Source organism: Cebus imitator, unplaced genomic scaffold, assembly GCF_001604975.1.
Source record: "Cebus imitator isolate Cc_AM_T3 unplaced genomic scaffold, Cebus_imitator-1.0 Scaffold28, whole genome shotgun sequence".
NCBI lineage: Eukaryota > Metazoa > Chordata > Mammalia > Primates > Cebidae > Cebus > Cebus imitator.
In genome coordinates this window covers 3,445,402-3,460,278 of record NW_016107343.1, presented here as the reverse complement: position 1 = coordinate 3,460,278, position 14,877 = coordinate 3,445,402, and positions in this window count along the sequence as shown.

Below are 14,877 nucleotides of genomic sequence, written 5' to 3'. Positions count from 1 at the left end.
AGGGTGGGGATGAGGTGTCAATGGAATTCTGTCTCTCAATGTTGAAGATGTTGCAATCTAGGTTCAGAGCTTGAGGAAAATCCTGACAGTTTGAGAACAAATCCAGGTGGAGCCATGGCAACCTCTTCTTTGAGCTTTTCTCACACTGACCACAGCAAATCTATCAACCAATATTTAATGAGCACCTATTACAAATGAGGCATCATAGAAGACCCAGACAAATGCACATGAAGATGCCTGCCCTCAGTGGAAGAAATCTACACTTTTCTTGAGGAGATACAATTTAGGGCACATCAGGAGATTATGTGGGTGTGAACCGCACAACTCCAGGGAGTGCATTCACATGGAGCACAACAGTGGCCCTGGATGTAATGATACGAATGTGTTATTCCCAACGGGAGGAGGTACTCGCTGAGTGCTGTAGAAATGGAGGAGGGAGAGATCGTGTGGGGAGATGGGATGGGGGGACTTCAAAGTCCTGGGGCTTGAGTTTCACTTAGAAGGAAGATCTGGATTTAGCTGAAAGGAGATTGGTGCAGAAGACACTCCAGATGCGTAAGAGCCAGTAAAAGCTCGTGAGATACTGAGCAGAATAGTTTGTCTGGAAAGGAGAGTTTATGTGGAGCAGAGGTAGGAAATCTGTTTAAAAATATAAACTGAGGGCCAAATACCACTCGAGAGTCCTTGGCTGAACTCTGTCCTACTAGAGAACCATGTCCTAGACCTCCCTAGATCTTCCTAGAGATGAGAGGATGCTGGGTGGAGTTCATGGATAGGGTTCAGATCCAGCTCTGTGGCAGCACCTCCAAAAGGATGCTTATCCAATGTGGGCAGCAGGCTCTTGTGAAGCCTCCCTCCTGAGGACTGCACCCCCGCTTTTCCTCACTGGGAGCCTAACATCTGCCATCTAATCACCGTGGTAGCAAGGCTTTCCCATTCACTTCAGTTCCACTATTTACGGAAGAGCCTTTCCTCATATTCCTGCCTCCAAACCCATCACCTTCTCTAAACCTGCGCCCATCTTCCCTCCCTTCCCTTGCTCGCATCCCAGTGGAGGCAGAGGCTGGTCCTTCTGTGTTCCAGATCTCAAAACCCTTCAGGGACGTTGCATTGATTATGCCCTCCCACTCTGAAAGTTTTAACTTCTCCTCCCTACTTGAACTTTCTCTTCACTATCTAGATACGCTCTAGAATCCCCCATCTTAAAACTGAAACCCTCCTTAACCCCACACCGACCTCTAACAACTGCCCTATCTCTGCATTTATTATCTTCCCCACCAAGCTGCCCAACAGCCTTGCATATAGATGCTTTCTCCATTTTCTTACTTTAACACACATCACTGTGTTCCGCAGCTGCCTCCCAGCCAGCCACCCACACACACACCACTGAAACTGCTTTTGCTAAGACCACCAGTGAGTCCCAGGTTACGAAATGTCATGGGCACTCTCTAGTGTCTTCATCCTACTCGACTCTTCAATGGTGTTTGAACAGTTAAGCCCTCCCTCTTTTTTGAAACACTCTCATCTTTCTGTCCCTATGATGTCACTGTCTCCAGGTTTTCTCCTCTCCTGCTGTGCTTTTTGCAGCCTCCCCTTCCTTGAACAAACCATACTAAATCTTTATTATTCCTACACATCTAAGCACTTCATATTTCTAACTGCTTTAATCCTCAAAACAATCCTGTGACATAGATGTTACTATTTTCCTCATTTTGCTAGAAGAAAAAATTAAGACAGAGAAAAACTTTGCCCAGCTTACTTGGTAATTGCAAAAGACAAGATATGAACAGACAGTTTGGGTCCTGAGTCCATGCTGTTTAATGCTACATTTTGCTGTCTCTTTACCTGTATTAGAATAGAATAGAATGGGTCGCAATAGCAAACAACCTCAAGATCTCAGTTGCTGGACAAGAGTCTATTTCTACCCTATGTTTCATGTCCAGGATACATTTTTCAAGGATTCTGCTCCACAGAGTCACCCAGGGACCCAGGTAATAGAGGCCCCAACAACTAGTACCTTCAAAGAGGAGAGAGAGAGAAAGAAAATGAAAATTACATATACGATTTTCGCTGTGATTTCCACTCACATGTCTTTGACTAGGACTAGTCCCATGGCCCTACCTAACTGCAAGAGGGATGGGAAATATTGGGAAGCAAATGGAATACTTGCTGAGATACTGTATCTGCAGTACTAAACTTTATCTTTTTACTTTTATTTTAAGAGACAGGATTTCATTATGTTGCCCCAGCTGGTCTCAAACTTGTGGGCTCAAGCCATCCTCCCACCTCAGCCTCCTGAGTATTTGCAGTTACAGGCGTGAGCCACCATTCCTGGCTCACAATACTAAACACTTTTTTTTTTACAACGTTTATTTTAGGTTCAAGGGGTACATGTGCACGTATGTGACATAGGTAAACTGCACATAAGGGAGTTTGGTATACAGATAATTTTGTCATCCAGGTAGGTAATCAGTGTAATACCTGATAGGGAGGTTTACAGTCTTCACCCTTTTCCCATTCTCCACCTTCAAGTAGGCCTTGGTGTCTATTTTTTCCTGTGTCCATGTGTACTCAATGTTTAGCTCCCACTTATAAGTGAGAACATGTGATATTTGATTTTCTGTTCCTGCATTAATTTGCTTAAGGTAATGGCTTCCAGCTCCATCCATGTTGCTGCAAAGGACATACTTTCATTCTTTTTATTGCTGTATAGTATTCCATGGTGTATATGTACCATATTTTCTTCATCCAGTCCACCCCTGAGGGGCATCTAGGTTGATTCCATGTCTTCACTGTTGTAAATAGTGCTTTGATAAACATACTCGTGCATGTGTTTATTGTAGAACAATTTCTATTCCTTTGGGTATATATCCAATAATGGGTTCACTGGTTCAAATGTTAATTCTATTTTAAGTTATTTGAGAAATCTCCAGGCTGCTTTCCACAATGGCTGAACTAATTTCCATCCCCACTAGCAGTGTATAGCATTCCCTTTTAACTACAACCTCGCCAGCATCTTTCGTTTTTCTTCTTTTTAATAATAACCATTACGGTTTTAACTTGCATTTCCCTAATGATTACTGAGAGTGAGTGTTTTTCATATGCCTTTGTCTTCTTCTGAGAATCTGTCTATAAATTCTGGAGATTCTCCAGACTCAATCTTAGACCCTTGTCTTATTTCCCATAGCTTTACTATTTATATAATGAAATGTCATGATTTTATATATTTAGCCTAGAACTCAGCCTCAATTATGAGTGCCAGTCTTGACTATGTGCTTACTTGACATCTTTAAAAGGTATATCAAAATCTTGTTAAATTTACATATTCAAAACGAAACCTTTAAAGTTCTCCCTCATCATAATTTCTCTCCTCCCCTAACCTACCTCATTTCAATAAGTGATATTTCCATATATTTAGTCATTTCTGCCAAAAATCTGCCTCCTCCCTTGACTTTCCATAGTCAATCTATAACCAAGTCTGGATGAGCCTATCTTCAAAATAATGTTAAATTCACCCAGTTATCACCAGCACTGTCACACTTTGTATAAACTGCTGCCACCTCTTGCCTGGACTACTGCAACAGTTTCCTCGCTGCTTTCCCTATTTCTTTTCTTCTGCCCTTCTAGAACATTCTCCACACTGCAGCCAACCTAATCTTTTTAAAGTGCAAATCAGGTCATGGATCATGCTACTCTTTCTCTGCTCAATGGTCATCCGTCTTGCTCAGGGTTAGGTCCAAAGTCCTTTAAGGGACTTGCAAAGCCCCCCAGTGGAGTCCCCACCTGTTTCTCCAACAGCATCCTGTGCTATTCATCCCCTCATGCACTACTTCCTTCTTGCCTCATAGCTACGAGATCAAGCCTTCAAACATGCTGCTTTCCTGTTCTCATTCCTTAGAGTGCCTTACTTTTTTTTTTTGAGATGGAGTCTGACACTGTCACCCAGGCTGCAGTGCAATGGCAAGATCTCAGCTCACTGCAACCTCTGCCACCTGGGTTCAAGGGATTCCCATGCCTGAGCCTCCTAAGTAGCTGGGTTTACAGACACATGCCACCACACCTGGCTATTTTTTTTTTTTTTTTGTATTTTTAGTAAAGATGAGGTTTCGCCATGTTGGCCAAGCTGGTTTCAAACTTGTGACCTCAGGTGATCTGCCTGCCTCAGCCTCCCAAAGTGCTGGGATTACAGGCATGAGCCACAGTGCAGTGCTGGGACTATAGGTGTAAGCCATCACGCCTGGCCTAGGGTGCTCTTTTTCAACCCTACAAAGTCCCTCTTGTGCATGAGTCTCATCCCAAATGTTCCCTCCCAGGACAGACCTTTCATGACACCCCAGTGTAAATGCTGTCCTCCTGGTGTAGTATTTCACCACAGCCTACTCTTTTTCTTTATAGCACTTACTACAATTTGTAATTATACATTTATTTTGTGACTTGACTATCTCACTCTCATGGAACCACAGCTCCATGGAAGCTATGGTGAAATACATGTTTGTTTACCATTGTATCCTCTGTACAGTGTCTGGCATATAACAGGCTACCAGTCAATAATTGTTCAATGAATGAGCCAAGGAAAAAATAACCCCTTGCCCCAGAATATGTCTTCAATGATCTGCAGATTCAGCCTCTCACACAGTTAGCTTATCGTCTCCCCATCTCCTTACTTCTAACGCATGTGGTTATGACCAAGTAATAAAGATCTCCTGTTGCCTAGGTCTCCCAATAACAAGAGTGGCCCCCTAGAATGGGCCACTGAGCCCAGCTCCTGAGAGGACCTAGGCAGCATTGCCTAAGGCTGAACTGCTCTGAGTCACAGAGTCACAGACTCAGCAGGGTGGAGGTCTCTTTTATTCATTTTTAAAAAATGATCAATTAATAACTGACATTTTTAGGCCAGTGTGCAAATTCTTGCACTAGCTAACCCACCCTACTTTCCGACTCTATTGTGCTACACCCAATTGCCACAAACTGGGCTTTAAACAATACATACTTACTATTGTAGAGTTCTGGAGTTCAGAGGTCTGAAGTGAGTCTCACTGGCAGGGCCACACTCCTTTCTGGAGGCTTGGAGGGGAATCCATATCCTTGCCTTCCTGGCTGCTTGCATTCTTTGGCTTACAGCCTCTTCCTCCATCTTCCAACCCAGAGACATCAGGCTGAGCTCTTCTCACACTGTCTCCTCTCCGGCTCTCTCTCTTCTGCTTCTTTCTTCCACTAACAAAGACCCTTATAATTTCACTGGGTCCATCCAGACAAACCAGGATAATCTCTCCATCTCAAGGTCAACTGATTAGCAACCTTAATTTCTGCTACAACCACTTTGCCAAGTAACTCAACATAGTCACAGGTTGTAGGGATTAGGACATGGACACCCTGGGGGACCATATGCTGCTCACCACACTTCCTTCCGCTTCTCACCTCAAACTCTACATTTTATCCACAAAGAACTTGAGACTCAGAATTATTATTCTGAAAAACCAGGGTGGTAGGAAGGAGAACCTGCAGGAGACCACACAAGTTGCCTTGGAAAGTCTCCCAAACATGTTCTGCCTGGTGTACGCCCCATACCACAGATCATCAGACAACATTCCAAATTTTTTCACCTGAAAATGAAAATAAGGATGACCGTCTCTCTGGGTCATTATGAGGATTCAATGAATTAATATTTGTACAGTGCTTAGGGAAGCAGGATAGTGGATGAAAAAGAGCTTGCACTCTGCCTTCAGAAGTCTGAGTTCAGATTTTTTTTTTTTTTTGAGATGGAGTCTTGCTCTGTTGCCCAGGCTGTAGTGCAGTGGCATGATCTCAGCTCACTGCAACCTCTGACTCCTGGGTTCAAGCGATTCTCCTGCCTCAGCCTCCCAAATAGTTGGGATTACAGGCACTTTCCACCATGCCCGGCTAATTTTTGTATTTTTAGTGGAAACAGGGTTTCACCATGTTGGCTAGGCTGGTCTTGAACTCCTGACCTCAAGTGATCCGTCTGCCTTGGTCTCCCAAAGTGCTGGGATTACAGGTGCCAGCCACCACACCAAGCTAATTTTTGTATTTTTAGTAGAGATGGGGTTTCACCATGTTGGCCAGGCTGGTCTCGAACTCCTGATCTTGCGTGATCCACCAGCCTCATCCTCTCAAAGTGCTGGGATTGCAGGCATGAGCTGCCATACCCGGCCTGGGTTCAAATCTTGATTTCCCAACAATTAATAATTGCATGACTCTAGCAGATTACAAATTTTTATAAATTTCCTCAAAACTTCTGTTTCCTCAACTATAAAATGAAAGTATCAAAACTACCCACCTTACAAGGATGCTGTGGCGATCAAATGAGGTAAGTCATGCAAAGAATTTGACATATAGTAATTGCTCCGGAAGATGAGATACTATGATTATTATATTAGAACCTCTAATAAATTGTAGCTTTTCTTTGTTGTTCCGGTGCTTTATTTCATTCTTTCATCTGACACATTCTCAAATCTCAGCTTAGGCACTGTATTTTCAGGAAAGCCTTCCTTCTCCTTCTTTCCCAGGCAGAAGTAGTTAATTATTTCCTCCTGAGCATTTCCATAACACCCAGCCTACACTTCTGCAATGGCATCAATACAATGGGTTGAATTCAGGATCTTGTACACCCCATCACCACCATACACATGAGAGATTGTGAGCTACTTGAGGGCAGCTTCCATGTCCCATTCATCTGCCTATACTTACTGCCTGGTTCAGGGCCCCGGCAGTGGGATGTTTAAAATATGTTTGTTGAGGCTGGGATCAGTGGCTCATGCCTATAATCCCAGCTTTTTGGGAGGCTGACATGGGAAGATCACTTGAGCCCAGGATTTCAAGACTAGCCATAGTGACACTCTGTCTCTATGAGAAAAAAAAAATGCCCAGGCATGGTAGCACACACCTGGAGACCCAGTACTTTGGGAAGACAAGGTGGGATGATCATTTGAGCTCAGGATTTGAAGACCCACCTGGGCAACATAGTGAGACCTCACCTCTACAAAAAAAACAATAGCTGGGCATGGTGGTATACGCCTGTGCTTCCAGCTACTTGAGAGGCTGAAGTGGCGGGATCACTTGAGCCTGAGAGTATGAGACTGCAGTGAGATGTGATCGTGCCGCTGCACTCCAGCCTGAGTGACAGAGCAAAAACCTGTCTAAAAAAAAAAAAAAGAAAGAAAAGAAAATGTTTGTTGATTAAAAACATAAAATTCTATGTTACTACTTAGAAATTAGCATAGCATAGAATATTTATTAGCTTATTTGTCTAATCGTCCATTGTGTCACTCTTTTCTCAGTATTCAGAATGGTGAAGTGCACATTCTTTGTTTCCTGGGAGCAGCATTCCTCGGGGTCCGAGCAGAACTCGTCCCCTGAGAGAGCTACAGCAAGAAAGCAGAATTTCCCCGTGTCTAGCCCCCTTTCCAGAGGAGTCTTAGGTAGCATACCTCAGACCACCACTCCTCATTGTCAGCTTAGGGGCTTACATTCCCTGGTTCAGCAACTTGGCCCCACAGAAAAAGTCTACCCCAAGCAGAACAGGGCTGAAAATCATATTTTCATGGCATGTCAAACCTCCTCTCTTACCTTAAATGAAAGGTATTATTTCTGAGAGGAGAATGTCACACTCCACCACCAAAATTCTGCTTCCTCGGCAAAAACCCAGGCAGTTTCTCTGCACGGCTGGCAGCTCTCCACCCAAGGCCAATGCTAGGAAATTCACCAGGCCCAACGCAAATCATGAGAGCACAAGCCCCTCTGTGATTAAAACAAGGGAAAGCAAACTCAAGGAGCATTTGCTGTGCAAAAACGGGAGGAGATACGGTCCAGAGACACCACCCGCAGGCTCCACAACAGGTCATAACTCCCCTTGGGAAATTTACCCATCACTTTGCCTAATAAGTAAATTATCCGCAGCTCAGCAACCTCTCAGACTTCCCTGTAACAAGTGATATCCTTTCACCTTCATCTTTGGTATATATAAAAATATATCCTTCTTAGCTGCCAAAAAGCTATCAGTCCCTTGTCTCTAAGCAATTCATGCTGGAGACTGAGATCTCTTTCTGATTTACCCACGTGGAACCTGCCCTGGGATAAAACACTCTGTATGGAGCTGGGGAGGGTGGAAAAGGTGTCAGCCAGTGGCTGGATTTGAATAAATGGGAAACTGGCTATACTTTCTAATGAGTGAGAAGGCACCAGGGAGAACAGGTCAGAAAGCGGCTTTCTGTCCCTTGAGCTTCCTGTTGTGTCAACTTCCATGTGTGTGGCCTGGGGGCTGATCACACTGTAAGTCCCTGAGAGTCCCAGGCGCACTGGCTGCTTACCTAGCTGGCAGCTCTAAGCATGGACACCTGTCCACTGCGGCAACATCTTCCCCAATCCGGGGGATTCAGGTCCTACTTTTCCTCCCTAGCCATTCCCAGAGGCTCCTGCTTCCTGACAGAGATGTGAGTCTGCTCTGGGCATAACCCGGTTGATTAGCTCAGGAGTCCTGTGTCTTCAAGGTGCCCTGTGGCTGGTACCAGCCTGTTCCATTCTAGTGCTCTCTGTGTTAAGGATTCAGCTCTTCCTGAATAGCTGAATCCTTGGACCATCAGCTGGTCCAAGGGGCCAGATGTTTTGCCAAGATGAATTCAGGCATTGACTTACATGTGGCCTGCAAGCCCTCTTGCCAAGATACCCCCTATCCAGGTGTTCCATCACCCCGGCATCCGAGCCAACGGGGCGCGCCATAGCCTTGTGGAACCCTGGCTGGACTCCCTAGCGGGCCTGCCTCCTCCAGAAAATGTCCAGTGACAAAAAAAGTGTTCTCCTGACCGAGGACTCTCCACGCGAAATCTCCAGCCTGCCCCTCCAACACCTCAGCCCATTGCATGACTGGGGGCTGTATGCAAACATTTGCTTTGATTTGTAAAATGATCCATATAATTAGGGAAAAGAGTTAAATAAGGAGACTGATTTCAGAGAGCAGGCTCTTAATGACACTAATACCTGACAAAAGGGGTCATTATGATGGGCTAATGGGCCTTGCCTGGCGTTCAGCTCTCTCAGGACACAATCCAACACACTCAATTATCTGCTAATCAGGGCCATTTTGTCAGAGGTTATTGCCCTGAAGTATCAATTATAGGAACATTATTAATACTTTATGGAGAACCCACATGCAGGAAAGTGTTAAACTCATGGGACGAGCCCTTCAGCCCCTCACTCCCCACTTGGACCCTTAAGATACAGTCTCTTTTTGCCTCCATTTACCTCTCCAAATGGGGCTTACTATGACCAGTGGGGTCTACTGGGAAGGAGCCAGGGCCATGATGATGTTCCCAATGCCGTCACCTGTGACTGAGCTGGCAATCCCAACTCTTAATGCCACCAGCTGGCAACAGTGGCTTAACCCAAAGCCAAGGCATTACTGACTCAAGATGTGAGAGGGAAACAGGGAGCCATTGGAGCTGCCAGAACAAGAAGTCTCTCTCTCCCTCCCTCTGTGTGTGTGTGTGTGTGTGCATTTCCCTCTCTCTTCTTTACTATCTGTCTCTCTCTGTGTCTCTTTCTTGCTCTCCCTCCCTCCCTCTGTGTGCATGTGTTTCCCTCTCTCTTCCTTACTGTCTCCTTGTCTCTTTCTTGCTCTCCCTCCCTCCCTTTCCTTTTCTTTCTCCTCCTCCTCCTTCTTTTCCTTCTCTCTCTCGATACCCCCTCAGTGTGGCCCTTTCAAAGAAGCAGAGAAGAGATGGACAGGAGGTCCGCCACTTCAGAATATGTCTGCTCAGGACACAGCCTACGCTGCTTCCTACAACCTACTGCTGCATGCTGAATACATGGATTTCGTCTCTAAGGAGGCACCATTCAACACAGAAACGAGGAATAACTCTAAATGTGTTGTGGTATAGAAGACAAAACATGATAAGAACTTTAGAGCCAGATCAATCCTGATTCAAGTCTCTGTTGTACTGCTTGCTGGCAGCAGGGTTTCAAGCAAGTCACTCAACCTCTCTGGGCTGTGGTTTTCCAGTGTGCTGAGAGGCAGTGTATCATAGTGGAGGACAAAATAGGCTTCAGGATGCTGGCTTTGCCACTTACTAGGTGTCCAAACTTGAGTGAGTTATTTAGCCTCTTTGGACCTCAGTTTCTCACATGTAGGACAGAGACAGTGGCATCCATATGCAAGAGTCCTGGTGAAGGTTAAACAAGAATGTGTGCACAACCATAGCACAGTACTGAGCACATTTCATTCATGGAGCGTGATACATACAGACTTTGAGGTAGGGCTCCGAGCTTGAAATATTTGTTGCTAAATAAATAATGAGCCTAAACACTCAGAAAAAGCAAGATCTCTCTGCTTCTTCACCCTCGAATAATTAAACAATTGCCAGGAGGATGAGGGTTAACTGGATTTTCCAGCTGGGAAAGAGGATGGTGGTGACCCCCTGAAAGTCCATTCAGTGTTCTGGCATCCTGTGAAAATACCCAGCATGCCTGGGGGAAGCTGCCTTTCTGGAATGGATGGGACTCACCTGCAGCCCAGCATGCTCATTACAATCAGGACTACTTGCAGAAAGACGACTTGGTGCCTTGTCAGGATCTCCTGTAATCTGATTTATACAGTTTAACCTCACAAGAAAAAGGAAGCAAGAAAAGATAGGAGAGTCTGCTCTGCCCACTTAATGGTCTTTGTCATCTTTGTCAACTTTGCTGTGGTTAAGGAAACGGATATTTAAAACATGGTGGTGTTCGCGCATTCACCAATAGTTGTTGAGTATATACGATGAGTTAGCGATGTGATCACAGTCTAGAAACGGGAGAAGAACTCCAGAACAGATCAATTCTACTAGAATCTGATCTACAAAAGTATCTAACTGCATGCCTAGAGCCTTCTATAATTCCTGGTCAAGCTAAAGGAATATGAGTTATCTCATCTGGGGAAACGAGCCTACCCACAGAAATGCAAAACGCTCAGGTGTTAGGAGAATTGTCAAAAACGGGTGGTCATCTCCAGTTCAACTGAGTACAGATATTAAAGAAACAAATTTAAGATATAACTATGAGGTTTTGGGCCAAGAGGCTTAGACTAAACATCAACAAAAATTCAGGAACAGGCTCTGCAGGCTCTTACCTGGAGACGAGAGAGCAGGCAACTGAAAGCACTTAGTTGACTTCGGCAGAATCCAGTCCAGTGCAGAGGGATGACCAACACCACAATTCCGTGTCCACATGGTATGACCAGAAAAAAAAGAAACTAGCACTTACAGGCAAAAGGCCTCGAAATCCTGCTTGTGACAGTCTGACCCAGGGCGCAGTGGTAGGAAGTGTAGGTGGAAGGAATGAAGGTGCTGAGAATGCACCCTCCAGACCCTTGATTATGGCTTACAAATGTGCTGTTTGGTGGGCCTGGGTAATTAGTGTTTGCGTTAAGCAGTTACGGGGTTAAGTGCTACCAGGGGTTTGATCTGGGCTGACAGAGTCTGAGCTGCAGAGTGGGGTGGTTGCCTAGCAACAACACCTGTAGCACATTAAGCAGCCAGTCAGCTTTGTCAACTTCTAGCAGGGGCTTTGTAGAGTGGATGATGGGGAGGAGGAAGGTTTGTGGGGCACAGAGGTGGGAAGCTGGACAATGGGTCTCAGGACGCAAGAGGGTTCTGGGGAAATCAAGTGTCTGTGTGAATTCCACAAGAACAGCTTTATGTCTTTGTTCCTCAAGTAGGACGCAGGTCGACAGCTCCAGGTATGGCTCCAGGACAACAGTCGAGTATCCTCAGTCTTGCTCTCACTTGTTCCTAAAACCCTCACATCAGTATCTGAGTGAAATAGGAAGCACCCTTCCTCAACCCAAGCCCACTCTCAAATAAAGTGCCTCAGATTAGGTGATTGGCGAGGGGGAGATGAGGGAGAAGTACTTTCATGGCTTTGTTTTCAGATTCAAGAGAAACAGGAGTTATTTCTGCTGACTCGTCTTTGAGGAAGCAACCACAGAGAACCGAGCAGAGACCCTGAGAGGGTAAGACCCTTCTTACCACCTTCCTTTCACACCTTCACTTGCACTCCTCTGGACTTCATCTCAAGCACGCCTGAGATACCGCTGGAAAAATAAACAGATTCAAGGAAGGGTTGGGAGCTTAACAATATTGCTGCTGCCTTTGTAGTATTCATGGTCTAGCTAGCCTTCTCCCAGAATTCTCAAGCTGCCTCTGAGTGGTGGTGGAGGAATAGAGAGTAATGTACCTTCTACGAGTGGGCAATCCAGAATGAAGCACTAGCAATCAGGTGGCATGGGATCAACTCCACTTCTGTTACTTGTAAGCCAATAGCCTTTGGCCAATACCTGTCCTGAGACTCAATTTTCTCATCTGTAAAGTGGAGGATAATTATATGTGCTCCACTTACATTATGAAGATCAAAGGAGGCTGTTTAAGTAAAAGCATGCTACAAAAGCTATAAATCCTCCTACATGTATAAGGTATTAGTATTACAAAGAAGATGCCAATATATCTGCTCTTGCGGAATGGCCTGAGCTATCTGCCGTTTGGCCCACAGCGAAGAGCAGAGGAGCAGCCACGTGGCTGTGTTGCTGGGTAACTCGGTTGTGGAATGGCTCTGAAAGGGGGCCTATTCAACTCTGCTATTCTAGGTTCACTGGTTCAAATCCAGCCCTAGGCTAACAATTACTGTAATCACTGGGTTTGGAATTCAGAGAGTCTGACTTTCAGAAGACCTTTTGCTTATCTGTGACCCACTGAGTTTACACCACAAACTTATACATTCGATCACAAGGGAAGCTGGGAGACTGCAGAACCTGGCTTGCAGTCCCAAACACACATCCACCCACCCTCTTCTCTGCAGGCCAAGGCTGCTCCTTCTAGATTATCTTAAAAGGCAATCTGGGGTCTGAAGGGCATGTTGTTTGCCCTCTGGGCTGGAAAGTAAGGGTCAGCATGGCCCAGCCATATCCAACACTGCCTTCAAGTGTTCTAGGCCTACCTAATCCTCCCTGACCTCTGAGAAAGCAGGCATCTCACTTTCTACACCACAGTTAAGAGAGCCCCTCCTCCTACCCTTTAAGCCATACCACATCTGATTAGAAAAAAAAAAAAAAAAAAAGAAAACGTGTGTGTATATAATCAGAAACCAGCAGATTTAAGGCCCATCCAGGCTGAAGCAGCAACTCGCCAGCCCAGAATGCACCAAGCCTTCTGTGTGATTTTGTGGGTTTTCTGCCTGTGTGGCTGTGGTGTCTGCACATGCCCTGCCACACCCAGAGTGACAGACACTGTGCGTGCGCAAGCCGCTCGCTCCCCAGCGTCCCTGCTCCTGTGTTGTGCCTTTATTTTCATGCTCTGAGTTATATTTAACTCAAGTCATAATATTTGGGGGGTTGGAAGCCTGCTGTTTCACCAAGAAAGGCATTTGAATATTCTGAGTTCCAGAGAATTCCAAGGGCTCTGGGAAGAGTGAGGCGGTTGCCCCAGATTTGCCTGACACATCGTGATCACGTGGACTCCATTAATGATGGAGGGCTGAGGTGCTGAGCAGGCAGCCTAAAGAAATGTCGTAAAAACGATGAAGAGGAGCCCTGAGTGATGTCAGCAGGCGGCTGATGCCTCTGGGGGTCCCACGCACTCCCCTCACACATCCCCCAGGGGAGGGAAGCACTAATTGGCAACACCACCTGCCTTGTCACCCCCACACCTCATACACCCCATGTCAATCCGACATGGATGCAAGAGAGTTCCGGGGAAATCAAAGGGATTGCAGAACAAGAGTCCCACGTGACATGAGGGGAGGCATAACTCAGCTCATCCCCAACCAAGGCTCTCACTCATCACATCTCTGATAAGAAAAGCAAGCATCCGAACCGAGCCCCATCCTAATATTGGGAGTCACAGTTTTTCCCCAAAGAAGCCCTGGCAAGGTTAGCATCAGGCAAAATACAAGTCATCCATAAAGGGTGGAAACAAGGATAATATTATTTATTATCCTTTAAATATTAAACATAATATAAATATTTAAATAGAAATATCTAAATATAAAATATAAATATTCTTTAAATATTAAATATGATTTATTAATTCTTATCATAAGAAGCTATCCTTGAAGACATAGGTAGATTCACCTGTTTCCAGACTTTATGGACACCTTATATATATATTTTTAATCTGAGTCTCTAAGTACATTTTCATTTCCTAAAAGTTCTTTCTATATATATATTTTTTTCTTTATTTATTTTAATGAGACAGAGTTGTGCTCGTTGCCCAGGCTGGAGTACAGTGGCACAATCTCAGCTCACTACAACCTCCGCCTTCCTTGTTCAAGTAATTCTCCTGCCTCAGCCTCCCAAGTAGCTGGGATTACAGGCATGTGCCACTATGCTCGGATAATTTTTTGTATTTTTAGTAGAGGTGGGGTTTCACCTTGTTGGTCAGGCTGGTCTCGAACTGACCTCAGATGATCCACCCCCCTCGGCCTCCCAAAGTGCTGGGATTACAGGTGTGAGCCACCGCACCCAGCCCGTTCTTTCTGTTTATATGATAAATTTCTCCGGAAGACTCAATCCTATATCTTTCTCTTTTTGAAACAATATATTTTGCTTTTTTTATTTTTCATTTTTGTGACAGAGTCTCACTCTGTCACCCACACTGGAGTGCAGTGGCATGATCATGGCTCACTGCAGCCTTAACCTCCAGGGATCAAGCAATTTTCCTACCTCAGCCTCCTGAGTAGATGGGACTACAGGTGCACACCACCACACTTGGCTAATTTTTGTATTTTTTACAGAGATGAGTTCTCACTACGTTGCTTGCTCAGGCTGGTCTTGAACTCCTGGGCTCAAGTTATCTGTCTGCCTTGGCTTCCCAAAGTAACCCTATTTCTTTTTTTTTT